At 38.4% G+C, this 15,764-nt stretch overlaps 1 protein-coding gene across 12 annotated transcripts in view; it reads right to left on the bottom strand.

The window, feature by feature from the left end:
- The window catches only part of LOC106068869 (tyrosine-protein phosphatase Lar-like), a 267,560-nt gene extending 252,289 nt beyond the window's left edge, over positions 1-15,271 (bottom strand). For 6 of the 12 annotated variants that reach the window (XM_056030094.1, XM_056030091.1, XM_056030096.1 and 3 more), the window contains exon 1: positions 14,838-15,235. The gene's annotated coding sequence lies outside the window, so the exon portion shown is untranslated. Of the gene's footprint in view, positions 1-14,837 lie in introns of all 12 variants that reach the window. The other 6 variants (XM_056030100.1, XM_056030103.1, XM_056030095.1 and 3 more) reach the window with 2 other exon arrangements.
- Between the last annotated feature and the right edge of the window lie 493 nt (positions 15,272-15,764).

Raw genomic sequence — 15,764 nt, 5'->3', positions numbered from 1 at the left:
TGCCACACTTGTCCTTGAAGTCTGCCAGTTTACATTGGGGATCTCTTAAATAACAATTCAATGGCTCATTCAAACTTTAAGCATGTTCGTCGTAGGCTTGGTTTCTCTCGAGCATCTGCAACTTGTGTGACAGCCTCAAGTAGTAATTGTTCAGTGTATTAAAGAATCCCTTTTCTTTTAATTGGGCAATAAATTTCAATGGGGAGCATGCACATGCTTATTAAAGGGATGTAACTAGTGGAATATATATACATTACACATTTTATAAATCATTTTAAATATAGATTTAGTAAGAATTTTACAAACGTTTTACCTATTTTTAAACCATTATAAAATGCATATTAAATCTTTAGACGAAACTTTTATTATTTGTTGCACTCTTAAACCTTAATAAGAAAAATATTTTTTCACTGATAACAATTAACATTATACCTTGTACGAAAGAAAGAAATTGTAAAAATACTATTTAAATGTAAATATAAATCAGTCGGTTAATTAAACTTGTAATAGATCTAGACTAACAATAAAAAGCATTTATAAAAGAAAAGGCGCGAGGAGGGGGGAGTGTGGGAGAAATAACGTGTACAAACCTTTTACCTGGCAGACAGACAAATAGAGTTGATATAAGCTGTAATTGAATAACTTAGGGTTATGATCAACAATTGCAATTCAAAAGCTTATATCTCAGGTGGAGTAGGTATCTCTTCTAGAACTGCACCCTCAAGATTCATAGCCTCTAAGTCTTATGGATAACAATATTAATATAATAGCTATTACTTACTTACTTAGACTTAGGTCCTCCCGCGCCGTTCGGCGCATTGGGAGGCAGGCTGTCTCCACAATTATCTGCCACTGGCAATGTCTGAAGCCTCCTCCCACCTGGTGTCCACTGTTTTGAGGTCATCCATGAAGGCGTGGCGCCAAGTTATACGAGGACGTCCCTGTTTGCGCTTTCCTCGTATTGGCCTCCATGTCATCGCAACTCTTGGTATGCGTAGTGCATTTTGTCGGAGAACATGTCCCGCAAACCTCATGCGACACACTGTCAAAACCTCACTAAGTGTTCGACCCCCAGTTCGGCATATGATTGCCTTGTTTGAAACCCGTTAAAGATAAGATTGGATAATATAAGATTGTAAACAACAGTACTAAGAACGAATCAGAAAGCCTTAACACGGTTTATGTAAAAAAAAAAAATTTGGTTCTTGTATTAGATTTTACTAGAAAAAAAAAGTCTGCGTAGCAAGTCTGGACACAGATTTCCATGTCTTAACGTAACAGTAGGACTAAGTTTAACCAAAGTTATCTTATTACTACAAATGGTTTAACTTTACATCCGCACACCTTTCCACGTCAGCCTCTCTTTCATCTTCACCCTGTGTACGTTTCTCGATTGAAACAAGATGGCGAACCACTCGGCGCTCTAACTGCATTTGAAAAATGTAATTGGTCTGAGTGATTGTGTGTGTTTGTGTTTAGCAGTTTTTGAAAGCTTAAAAGTGTTTTCCCTGGCAGTACAATCACAAGATACAATCACAAGTTATGTTTCATGTTGAACAAAGTTCTCCTATAGGGTATTTTTCATAATTAAGTTAATCGCAGTAATCTACTCTTTGTTCAAATTTCTGATGTTTAAATCCGGTTTCTATTCAATTGTCATAGTGATAACACACAATAAAGGGGAAAAAGAAGAGAAAGTGATACTGGAAAATGTGGGGGTGATGTAATGGGAACTTAAGAAAAAACATAAGAAAATAAAAAGAAGAAGAGTAGAGGGAAATAACTTGACAAAAACAAAAAACAAAACAAAACAATAAAAAAATATACCATTTTAAAAGATCAGTTTCCAACTATAAAATGAGAGCTATATTGTAACTATAATAAATGTGAGTCTGTAGAGAGCAGTGTTCCCCAAACTGTGTTCCACGGAAACCCAGTATTCCGCGAGGCCTGACCCACGGACTACTGAAACAATTATCTAGCAGGCCACCAAGTGAATTAACCTCTCTAAAAAAAATTGGCAAATGAGACTAAATGCTCACAATGTGCGAAAGGTTCCGTTAAAAAAAATATTTTGGGAACCACTGCTGTAGTGTAAAGAAGTGACACAAATATTATATGCTTTGCAATATTTATATCTAGTTTAACACTTCTTTTGTAGTCTGAGCAACGGATACATAAAAAAGTAACTTTAAAAAAAATAGATTTGACTCCATTTATAAAAGTCATCCTTCGATTTTTATTTAAAGTATCGCTTACTCAATTTTCTCGGATAGATATGAATCTACGAGACATGCAAACATTTCATTATAAATGTTGAACGTTTGAAAGGAAGAGGCCATAAAGTTTCTTGAGACATCTGACATTGTTAAAGCACATGATTGTCATAGTTATGACTTTCATTTATCTCAGAGTGACTAAAACAAAAAAATGACCAAGCGAAAATTCCGGTGTGTGCTGTCTTCAATTCTGAAGCTCGGGTAAATTTAAAAAAAAAGGTCAGAGAGTCGTCTAAGTGTCTCATTACGTAGCAGTACTCAGAAGAACGGTGTCAAAGTTCTGCTTACTGAGAAATTAGAACCATGTTCGATGCATGTTCCTTTCATAACTACGCTGGGTGAATGACCATGTACTGTCCGAATGAATATTACGCACCATTAAAAATGACCGCATCAAGCTTTAACTGAGTTGTTACAAATCTGTGAAGCCGGTGCATTCTAAAAGGGCTTTTATTTCTACACTCCTGAATAGGACGTCTATTGATACATTCTAAATAAGACGTCTATTGATACATTCTAAATAGGACGCCTATTGATACATTCTGAACAATTCGTCTATTGATAAGTTCTGAATAAGACGTTTAGTTATAAGCTCTCAATAAGAAATCGATGGATACATTCTGAATAAGGCGTCAACTGATACGTTCCAAAGAAGACGACTATAATGCGTCCCATAATAAGACGTTTGTAATGCACTAATAACCAAAAAAGACCGTATTAAAAATTACGCGCCTGAAAAGACGTATGTAACAAGCTTCTGAAAAAGACGTCTGTTTCTGAATAAGACGTCCGTATATGCCCCTGAATAAGACGTCTACGCGCCTTGTGTACTGCACGGAACACTTTGGCTTTGCTTACACAATTATTAACTTCTGGCTCCTGTACGTCTGTGGCTCATTCCATCCACAGGCTCCGCTAAATTATATCATTACTTTACAGACGTGAGTACCCCAGTCAACGGGGACCTGGTTCTTAATAGGGATCTGCACGTGCATGGTCTCTTGTGACTCTTTTCCATTTCCTTCCCTTTCTCTCTCCTACCTCCCAGCATCGCCATCCTCGGCGACCTTTCACCCCAATTCATTCTTCTCTTGTCTCAGCTGATAGCTTGCACGTTAGCGAACGAGAGAAGGAAAGAGAAGGAAATAAGAAAAGAAAAAAGGAGAGAGAGCGAGAGAAAGACAGAGAGACAGAGAGAGTGACACACACACACACACAGAGAAGTTGTTAGTTTTAGAAGATGAAATAGCTTTTAAGAGTTTTACACTGTCTCTTACAGCGCTTACAAATTTTTAATATCTTCCCATGTAATATTTCTCTTACATTGTTGATAATCTTTCTTTCACAGAACATCTTCGCTTATAATCTTTCTTTCACAGAACATCTTTGCTTATAATCTTTCTTTCACAGAACATCTTTGCTTATAATCTTTCTTTCACAGAGCATCTTTGCTTATAATCTTTCTTTCACAGCGCATACAGATTTTTGACATCTTTGATTATAATCCTTCTCTTAAAGCTATTACCGATTTCTGACATTTTTAGCTTAAGATCCTTCTATTGTTTTATGTATGCCTATGTGTATGTCTCCTTGAGTCGCTTCAAGCGCGTGTGTGTGTAAATCACCTAGAATAGGTACTCGACGTTTCACGCACGTGCACACAAACTATACTCGTATTCCCCTCCCCCCTTACCGGGGTCTTACAATAACGTAACGAAGTAAAGGCCAAGATTTATTTCCTACTCACACAAGCATGCACACACTCACACACAGGTGGGCGGCAGACCTACTAGACAAAGACCAAACATTTCCAGAGCAACACTGCTCATTGATCAAATAATAATCTTGGACACCATCGGTCCTCGATAAGACCACATTCACCACATTCACCACATTCACCACATTGGGTTCAAAGTATCTGAGCATCTGACCACGCACGCGCTTTACTTCTGAATGAATGAAATACTTTGAATACAATTATTGAATTGCTTTGTTTGACATGTTTCACGCGTTCCTCCTGAATTTATTAGTTTATTAACTCCTAGCTCGAGCCTCCCGCAGGGCAGCGAGAGATGGCGATGGGTAGGGTTTGAACCCGGTACCATCAAGACGACAGTCCAGAGCGCATTACATACAACCAAACTGAAATATAAAGGAAAAACAGTTTCCTTAAGACATACCTATAGTTCCATCAAGTATATTCTTGATTGGTTTACACGTGATTGCAATGCTGAGGGTTTTAGGCGCCCCTATTGGCTCCCCCCCCCTAACCATTTAATAGTATACGTAATCCATATTAGCTAAAGAAGTCAGCAATACAAAACTTATATATCTGTAGAAATCTGTGTAATGGTTTGTCTGACTATTCATGTTCGTTTCTTGGACTTAGTGATATATATATATATATATTTATATATATATACTATGAAGTGTTTTATATACATTTTTGGCGCATCCTAGGCTTGGGCACCCGGGGAGGCTGCCCCCTTTCAGTACTCCACTTGTATAATTGTATGGTAATTTTACGTTTTACTCATGTCAGCCTAACCCATCACAAGCTCATGATCTTAACACACCATCACCTGGTAACTTTCATTCATGATCAGTTTGTTTAGCTTGTCTAGCTTTCGTGATAAGCTCTTTAATTAGTTTGCGTTGTTTTTACAGGACACGAGTCCTTAGACATTCAACTCTTAAGCCTGTCAAATACATGCTCACGATATGGTGAAGCTTGTTTATATCCGAATCTTCATGCCACCTGCACGCTGACCTGGTCATCCTTTATCTCTCCAACGGTTTCCTCCAGGCCTCAGGGCTATTCTTACCCTCACCCTTTTTTTTTTCCTTGAGTGCGCCTTTCCAAAATAGCCACTGGCTAATTGGATGACCCCCCATCTCAACTCCTCCGTCCTTCCAGAGTGAGATGGGCAATGTGTGGGAGAAATAACTCTTCCAAAGTGTGAAAGTATCGCTCAATCTTAAAAACAAACATCCACCGCTGGTCGTATAAACAGTCCCCGTGGCTAGTTATTGTACTGCAATACGTGCATCGTAATGGTCGCTGTACATAGAACCTTTAAAAAACGTGTGTAACATGGTATTCATTAGAACAGCGACACAACAGACGTCATAGAACACACGTGTGCCATAGATTATCAGACTTCTAATACAATTATTAAGCTTTATTATCCCTAACGAAATTGAGTTCTAAATTTAACATCGGGTTTTCCCAGACTCCTGTAATATACCACATTGAGAATATACATTGCTTGGATGTTCTGCCTTCTAAAAGGGACTAAAGTCTTCGCATTGCTCAATTGCTGTACTTTGTAATGTAGGCCTATTTGAAATAATTCTGTTGAACGTATAGAGCAGCGGTTCTCAACCTTTTAAGCTCGGCGACCCCTTTTTTGCAATCCCCCACTCTGCAGCGACCCCCTCCACACACAATAGAAGAATAGAGAAGAACAATCCATATTTTCGATGGTCTTAGGCGACCCCTGACAAATCGTCATTCGACCCCCAATGGGATCGCGATCTACAGGTTGAGAACCCCTGGTATAGAGTAATAGCTACAGAATGTCATCAGTAGTCAGGACTAACAGTGCAAATATTGAACACTTGAAACAAGCTTGTTATTGCATAGTAATAGCAACCATGTCTGCACGTGTTTCGTTGTTATGAAGTTTTTTTTATTAGGTTGACTACCTCGAAAACAGGTTTGTCTAAATATAAACAGACACATGAAGGCAACACATTCTATATGTTAGAATCTTCGGATTGGGTACATACTTCTTCATTATATTCCCACATGGACCGATGTTGAATAATTAATGTCACTATAATTTTATGTCAGTCTGCAAGCAAACTTTTAATAAGTTTTATAAATATGTTTATTTATTGTTTTCTCTTTAGTTTCTCTCAGCTTTGCCTCTTTTCTCATTCTCTGAATACTCATGACCCAACACTGCCATAGACAATTTGTCCCCTAAACTAAATCAAGTTAGACTTAATGAAAAGTCCTCAACATTCTCAGATGTTACCCTCAAACAAATAGGGTTGAGAACTAGGCTCTTCTCTCTTAGAATCACTCTGGCTCCTGCAAAGTTCTACTAGCACATTCCCCAGCTGTACAGAGAGTGCATTCTCCAACACGAGTGTCGGATGCACGATTTGCATCGGTCAAGCGTTCCCGCATGTTATCTTCATGGCTAAGATAAGCAGATGAAATGTTGGCGTCTTGAGGGGAGAGGGGGGAGGCATTTCCTGGTCAGTAGAAACAGGGTCTTCCTTTCATAGTTGTTATTGTAAGATCTGGAAGAGGGTTGAAGAAAACAGAAACATTTCTTTCCCCTGAATGACTAGAACCAGAGTTTGGAATAGAAGAATTCTATTAATAATAACATTTTTTTTCCGATGGTTGAAACTATGAGTGTTAATAAAGCATGACCTAATTTTTACCTTATTTTTATAAAGCACATCTTTGTAACTATTATAACTGTAAGAATTTGATTTTAGTGACTGCCCCCAAGGGTACGCGTGTCTGACGAAGAGGTCTCTCGGTTGGCTCTGGGTGTTTGGGGGATTCGGTTGTCCAAACTTCACGTTTACACTTTCCTTGTTACCATTTCCCTTGACTTCCGGGATGGGGAGAAGTGCTATAAATAAATAATCTTGTGTTGGTGGAGGACATGAGCGGAAAAGAAGAGCTCTAGTCAGGGGCAGATAATACCCGATGGTAACATCAGCAGGTAACAAGGATCAAGAGTTATGTCCCGTCACTGAAAGAGGATAAAAGAATTAAACAACAAACACGTGCGTCAAAGGGTTCAGAAAGAAAGGGAGGGTGGGTGGAGGATTTATAACGCCGATTCTTAGTACACCACATCATGCTCCATGTCCCTAGTTTGTGCAGGGCCGGATTTAGACTTGACAGTGCCCTAAGCTATTTGAGATATGGGGCCCCCTTATAATCACCACAGGAGGTGCGGTGGCTGCGAGGTAAGGCGCTTGGCTTCCGAACCGAAGGTCCCGGGTTCGAATCCTGGTGAAGACTGGGATTTGTAATTTCAGGATCTTTGGGCGCCTCAGAATACACCCAGCTTTAATGGGTACGTGACGTTACGTGGGGAAAAGTAAAGGCGGTTGGTCGTTGTACTGGCCACCCTGTCGACACCCTTGTGTCCCAGAAACAGACCACAGAAACAGATTCTCTTTACATCATCAGCCCTATAGACCACAAAGGGAAAGGAGAACCTATTCCTTTGCCTTTTCTTCAAAACAATATTTGGGGCCTTAAGCTCTAGAGTATGATGCCTAAAGGCAAATCGAGCACTATATGTGTGTTTCAATTGTTTATTGCTCAACAGCTTTATTGTCAAGTTGGGGGAGGGTTAGGGTGCAATGACTTTCGTGACTAACCCAAACGAATCCCACTGTCCATTTTTTTTCAATGAAAAACGTTTCCTTAAAGTATCGGTACCCCACATTTTTCGGCCTTGGGCCAAAAACATTTCTGACTAGGGGATGGCCGCCGGCAGGGTGTGAACCCGGAACTATCGAAACGACCAAGTTACAGTCCAGCGCGTATCTCGCTAGACCATGCAGCCAGTTAGTGTGTTTATCTGTAACTAAAAGATTATTGAATATTAACGTCGAGATAGCTTAAATAATATTCAGAACTTCCCAGAATGTCCTAGATTTAGTCACCGTAGTAAAAACTGAAAATATTTGTTCTTTCATTGTGACGACATTTAGCAAGATGGAACTTATACCTTCTGGTGCTTTATCTTGAGAACCAGCTGATTACAGAAATTGCGCGTCCTACGCCAAAACTTTTTGGTCAATAACTCAGCCCACACCTTGGATGTCACTGAAAGAAATCTCTAGAGACACCAATCATCTGCCCTGAATCCTTCAACTTACTCGAGACCATCTAAAATGATCGTCTGCGAAACAAAAAAAAAAAGAAAAATAGCCCCCCATCTTTCAGTTTAAATCCAAAGTGATTTTCACCACAGCCCTTTTAAATCCCAGCAGAACTGAGCTTGTCAATGCCATTCAAGGTCATTCATTTGAAGGTCGCCGGAAGCTAGAGTCGAGAAAGCTGGTCACAAATTGGCGATTTGAGTAAAAATGAAGGGAGAGGGGGGGATTGGGGAAAAGCAGTAGGGTACACAGCAGTAGGGTACACAGCAGTAGGGTAGACAGTAAAATGGGTTGATATTTCCTAAGGGTAAATCAAGCAGGTTAACAGGTGTAGTTGTGGTGTTAGTCTAGATCTTGACTTTAGGGCTCTAGTCTTTCATTTGGATAGTCAATTTAACATAAATTAGCATTTTGGAACAAGTTCAATAAACCAATTTTGTTTTCATTCGGTTTTAATTGCTTTAATTGTCCCCTTTTATCTCTTTATTAAAAACAAAATATCATGCATCTTGACCATCACCTTTCCTTTAGTCTGTTAAAACTTTGGGGGGTAACGCAAAGTGGCGTGCAACTCTGGCGCGAAGGGATTCGATGCGCCCGCGACCGATACGGAGCCAAACAGGCTCTTGTAAAGTCTTGTAAGAGAAACCAAGTGTGTTGGCTGTAAGAATTGAAATGTTTCACAATCTGTCATTATTCCACTAAACCATTTTATATTTATTGTTCTGGTAGGATCTCTCGGATATATTTATCAAAAGAGCAAAATATCAAAAATATGGCTATAACAAAGGAGGGCTCTAAATTTAGAAAACTGAATGGAATAGTTGAAAGTGATGTTGAAACTTTATACTCTATTCTATGAAATCTGTTTATATCTAGTGTTAATATAATTTAAAACCTTAGAAAAGTAAAAAAAGCTAGAAAATCTAGTTTAAAGAGAGAGAGAGAGAGAAAGAGATAGGGAGAGAGAGAGAGAGAGAGAAACAAGAATTAAATATTATAGGCTTTGCAACATATATAGGTCACCATTTTGACCGTATTTCGAGAACCGGATATACCAAAAAGCTATTTATAAAGTCATCCTTAGAAGTTTTACACAGTATTATTTACTGAGAGAGAGAGAGAGTAAGCGAGAAAAAGAGAAAGATGCAAGCAGGCATATATATATATATATATATATATATATATATATATATATATATATAGAGAGAGAGAGAGAGAGAGAGAGAGAATGAGACAGAAACAGACACTGAAACAGATGAATGAAAGACAGACGAGACAGACTGACGGAGAGTTACAGAGAAAGACAAAGAGTAAAAACCCCTTTGGACAAAAGAAAGATATAAAAGCGAAACAAAAGTACTTCATAAAAAGAAATGATAATCACTTATCACATGCCTTCAATTTGTTCTTATCACTTTCGGATAAGCCTGTCATTAGCTAAACAAAAAACGAGAAAAAAAAAACCGATTTGCAGGCGAGGATTTGAGTTACAAGATATCATATCACTAATAGGCTAATAGAGCAGCTGCTGCTCCGGCCTTGAACCCTCTTTCCTAAACTAATCCACTTCGATAACCCATTCATTCCACTGCAGAATCTCTTTGTCTAATTGTTTCGTTGCTCGTATCACAGATCTATTGTTCCTCATTTTTAATGTTCCACAGTTGTTGGGTGGTTTATTGTTTTGATACTGTTCTCTCTAAGGTACACTGAACTTTTCTCTTTTTTTCTTTCTTTCTCTCGCTCTGTTTCTCTTTCTCTCCTTTTCGAGCGTTCTCAATCTCTTCTCTCTCGTCTTTAGTATATTTTTATCTATCTTCCTGTCTATCTATCTATTCATAACGTCGGTCATTGTCTGTCCGTCTGTCTGCATAGTTCTCTATCCATCAAACCAGCGCCCATTTAAAAGTCATACTCAACAACCATCAAAGAAAACTCTCTGGCTTGCCCCTTACATCCCCCCGCCCTCCACACCAGGTCCCCTTTCTCACTCAGCCATCTTTGCCAGGGATAATTTAATAAAACTATTGCGCCGAATAGGGGGGAGAGGAGAGGCGGGGAACTGGGGAGGGGGAGCGAGAATTGTACAGAATGGTATAGTGAGTTATCGTTCCTATCCTAATGTTTTATAGCCAGCTAATAAGATCCCCTCCATCACTCCCCCCCCCCCAGGTCTACGAAACACATGTTTTTACTTGGGATTTGAGACAAGCAGGGCCGCTGGTAAAACAATGGCTCACTGACCCAGATATATATCGCAGGTATATTCAACACAATCTTCAGGAGCGTAGTTACAATTGTTTTTTTGTATAGAGGTGGATGGGCGAATGAGGGAGAAGCATATTTAAGGAATAAAAATATATTCTGACTTATCTACTCATCTATTGGTTCATGTTTCCAAGGGCTCTCCTCCCGTCCTCTTTGATAAGTTTTGTGAAACGTAGAGAATGGTGCATACAAAATATTATTTTCACACTTATTGTGTCCGTATTGGTTTCTTCCGGTGTTAGTAACTGTTCTAAAACAGATAAAGATAGTTCAAATAGAGACGTGACTGTCTTGAAGTGTGTGTATCATTGAACTCACATGCACCTGCATTGGCTTATAATATCAAGTTTAGTTTCCCACGACAATAAGAACTAGGACCTAACTATGACCTAACCATGACCTAACCATGACCTAAAACGAAAAAGAAAAACATGTAGTCATTTGTTGAAAGCTCGTTTTTTTTATAGTGTCGTCAGTAGCAAAGAGAGAGAGAGAGAGAAGAAGAAGAAGAAGAGGAAGAAGAAGAAGAGGAAGAAGAAGAAGAAGAAGAGGAGGAAGAAGAGGAAGAAGCCAGTCCGTACAGTACATTAAAACAAGAGCCAAAAAGAAAAAAAACAACTTGTTTCAGGCCAACATAAAGCTAAATAAATCCAAGACTCTGTTTTCCCAAGACATTATCGAGAGAGCCATCTACTGCTAGTGTCAGATTCTTTTTCCGCCCCGCCAGACAGAGCAATCTCGCTCGTATTTTGTCCTATTGTTTGGTGCTTAATTCAGACTTGCAGTACCTCTGAGATCTAGCAGATATTCTCCTCCCGGACTTACTTTTTAGAGTAAGACAACTTTTGAAATTATGAAAAAAAGTTTTTCAGTTGAATTCCACTGCAGCCTGATGTTTAGCATAACAGCGTAAGACTACAATAACAGCAAAAGTCTATTGAGGCAGCAAACCTAGTCAAGAATTCCCGTTCGTATTTCTCAACAAGTGTTTGAGAAGCTGAATCACTGACCATCATACACGCACGTGTTTAGAGAGTTCAATCACTGACCATCATAGAAGTCGCTGGAGATAGGCAGTAACTTTTTTTCTTGATAATTATTGAAAACTTTGATGGCAGAATTAAACAAGAAATAGACGTCTGATAAGATAAGATAAGAGATAAGATAAGAGATAAGTTACATTTTATTGATCCAATCAAAATGGAAATTCAGTTTGACTACAATTGACAACCTCAGCGTAACTTCTGTAACAATAACATTATAGATGCAAATACGAACAACATACACACACGAAACACATACACACTCATAACCAGCGCTTTATGAATTAGGCAAATTAAACAAATTAAACACGCTACGAAAATATATAATATTAACAATATGTTACTATCCAGTGAACCATTTGTCGGTGAACAATTTGTCGGTGAACAAATTGTCGGTGAACGAACTGTCAGTGAGCGATTTGTCGTGTAAACGATTTGTCGTGAACCAACTGTCGGTGAACAAGTTGTCGGTGAACAAGTTGTCTGTGAGCAAGTTGTCGGTGAGCGATATGTCGGATGAACGAATAGTCGCGTGAACGAATTGTCGGGTGAACGAAATGTCTGGTGAACGAATTGTCGCGTAAACAAAAAAAATAAAGTCGTGAACGATTTGTCGGTGAACGAAATGTCTGAAATGTCCCCGCAGGAGGCTTAGACCACCAACAACTCTAAGAAAAGAATTCTCTGCCGACATCCTACAGAAAAGGCGCGACATTTGAATTAGCCAGCAGACAGGCTTTGGAATCGCAAATTAGAATCGAGAGTAATTTTTGTTGTATTGCTTATCCCACTATGCTTCGTATCCATACGCCCTACATGCACACGTTTACAAGAAACGCATTATCTGTGTGCTGACACGACTGGAACTTTCCGCTTGGAAAATAGTTCCCAGATGTGACCTCGTCCGTAAATGTCATGTCAGCTGACACGATGTCACACATCATTGGATTTTTTTCCATTTTTTTTTTTCATGACACTAGTGGCACACCAGTAACACGTGATTTTATGAAACAAATCACGCGACGCATGCCAGATTACTATCAGGAAAAGAAAAAACTAGGTCAATGGCGGGAAGCAGGAATATGACGTAGAAACGATTAGCGGACATGTAATAAATCTGCATAAATATAACCAACAAAAACCAATGTATATTTTTGTCATCAATATCTTTTTGAACCAATCAAATGCTGAAGAGCCAAGTTGTTATAAGCTGAACCTTAACGTCGTTTTGGCAAATTTTGTAGTCCCATTCATATCTTGTAAGTCTTTGACTCCCAGCACCAAAAGTCTTCTCATTCAAAAGTTTTGACAATAGATAAATTGTGGGCCACAAAATCGCTATAAAAGACTCGACTACCACAGCATTTGTTACGACTAAGGCAACAAATGTCTCGACTAGGGCCACAACTGTCTGGACTAGGGCCACAACTGTCTGAATTAGGGCCACAACTGTCTGGACTAGGGCCAATAACTTTTTGAAGTCCTCCTCGTTTAAAAAATCGAATCAATTCATCTAAACCCAATCGGTGAGTTATAATTGAACAGCAGACGATTGAATTGGAATTTATTAACGACTAACTGCAGTTGAAAAAAAAAATTAAAAAAAAAAAACCAACTAAAAAAACCCCTACATATTTCCTGAGTGATTGTCAAGATAAACAAATTAATTTTTAATTAGCCTCGTTGTGAGGATATGCGCGTGTGTGTGAAAGTCTGTGCGTTTTGTGGGTGGAGCGTGTCGGTGTCAGCTGGTGGTTGTATGTGTCTGTATGTGTGAATGTCTGCTGGTCATTTAGTAGCGGTGTTGGGTTTGGTTGTAGAACTGTCTGTCCGCGCGTCTGTCTTCCGATCTATCCGTCCTTCTTTTAGCCAATGTGTGAGTCTAGATTTATACGCTTGTTCATCGGTATTTTTTTGTAAGCCTGTCATGTCTGTCAGACAGACTTTTGTCTGTTCTGTTGTGTGTATGTAAGTATGTTTGCAAGTAAGGGTGTATGTATATTTTAATGTATGTTTATATGCATGTACACACGTGAGTTAATTAAGTACATAAAACATACTAATATGTTTGCAAGTATTTTTATGGTGCCTGAACTCTATACATAAGTTTGTGTGTATCTATGAAAGTGTGTATGTATGCTTGAGCGTATGTGCTCATATATGTTTAAGCATCTGTGTATATGTTTGTATATGTGTATTTCTGTTTGTGTCTATGATTGTATATATGTTTGGGTGTAGATGTCTATATGTACGTTTGTGTGTATGTGTGTAAATATATTTGTGTGTACTTTTTTTAAAAACTTTCTCACGTAAACAGTTATATTTAAATTCCACAAACTAATTATATATTTATGACGACATAATCGATACCGCCGGCTCCCCATTGAATACCAGTGACTCGGAATGCAGTGCATTAACTTAATGAAGTCGGTATCGATATTCCATTTATACTCGGCAACTTGTAGTCACAAAAACGTTTCTTCCACAGCAGCATCGCATGAGCGCATTCTAGAAATCAAAAAATGGGTGAGCACGTCGGCTATAGGTGTGTGTGTGTGTGTGTATTTGTGTGCGTGTTTTATCAATTAACTGCTGTTGTTCACTTAAAATGCCTGGAATTGGAATAGAGACTGAGTTAAGCTGATAATGTGTGTTACGTATTTATATAGGCTTGCGTACGAGAAGGACTAGTGTTGTTTTTTCGTCACGTGTAAGGCTGATATGTTTAATGAGATAGGTTTGTGTGTGTGTGTGTACATAAACACATTACATTGTAATAATGTGATTGGCCAGGTTATCTATCTATCTATCTATCTATCTATCTATCTATCTATCTATCTATCTATCTATCTATCTATCTATCCATCCATCCATCCATCCATCCATCCATCCATCCATCCATCCATCCATCCATCCATCCATCCATCCATCCATCTATCTATCTATCTATCTATCTATCTATCTATCTATCTATCTATCTATCTATCTATCTATCTATCTATCTAACTTATCTTTCTATCTGTATGAAAACTAACAAATACAGAATATATATCTAAGAACATTAAGATACATTTTTTTTAAATTCTTTCATGCAAGGAAAATGTCGTTTTGACCATTAGCTCGTAAAAGTATTCTCTTAGTAAGATTTTTTTTTTACTTAACTTATGGAAAGATGAATTTGTGTTTACCTTAACAGCATATGGTCTTTACAAACAATTGCTGTTTCTATGGCAACCAAAAGCATTTATTATCAGACTTTCCTTTGAGTATTTCCATTGTGTATTTAAGTACATACTAACAAAAAAAAACAACTTACCTTGCCATAAGCAGGTGGAAGAATCCTTATAAACAAAGTCTACTCTATAAAGTAATGTTTAGTCCAGGGATCACATGTTTATTCAAACACCCTATACACCAAAAAAACAGATTTACAATATTATATTTCAACTAAAATTTCTAGGAAAGGGAAAAAAAATCCAATCACCACCTACAAAACATTTGAACTGATGATTTTTTTTTTCAAGTATCCAAAGAATTTTCATGTATCCAAAGAAACTAATATATCCTTTAACATCCCACGTGTGTATTCAGAAATCACTCAAAACAATAAAGGATAAAAAAAAAAGTTTGATAAAGATTTTTAAAAGAAAAAAATTTAAATAAAAACTACACAAACATGAAGTCTGAAGTTTTCCTGTGAAGTCTGGGACGGTGAGAGCGCGCCTCCCAGTCGGTAGTGGAAGTTCTTCCTTTCCTTCAAGCGGGACGCTAGTCGGACCTCTTTTCTGGCGCGCACGAAGCTCGCGTAGCGCGCGTGCCGCCCGGCGGTGTGAGAAAAGAAGGTTTTATTGCTGGATGGAAAATTGTGGTCTGGACTCAATCAATCGACGCCTCCGTAGACCGGGCGCCGCCAGGACAGGGCATTGTTTCCATCGAGTCCGGGGGGTCATCAATAATCTACTACTACCACCAACCGTGGTACTGCAGCTGTGTAACATTACGGTTCTCAGTCATTGACACTATTGTATCGATACCCCGAAGAGTTAACTCTTTCAGCCGTGGAGATGTTTTAAATAACAGTAACCACACTTATAATCGTAGATTTTAGGAAATGTAATTTGGACACTTAAACAAAAAATAAACTTTGATTCAAAGTCATTTCCCTAAAAGTTTTATTTCGAAATGCAGTCAATAAAAATATGATTTTTTTTTTGTTTCAGCTGTACGAATGTTGTATTTTTTA

The sequence above is a fragment of the Biomphalaria glabrata genome, chromosome 5 (genome assembly GCF_947242115.1).
Source record: "Biomphalaria glabrata chromosome 5, xgBioGlab47.1, whole genome shotgun sequence".
In the NCBI taxonomy this organism is placed as follows: Eukaryota; Metazoa; Mollusca; class Gastropoda; family Planorbidae; genus Biomphalaria; species Biomphalaria glabrata.
Note: the sequence above shows the minus strand (reverse complement) of the source record. Positions and strands in the feature narration are given on the sequence as shown.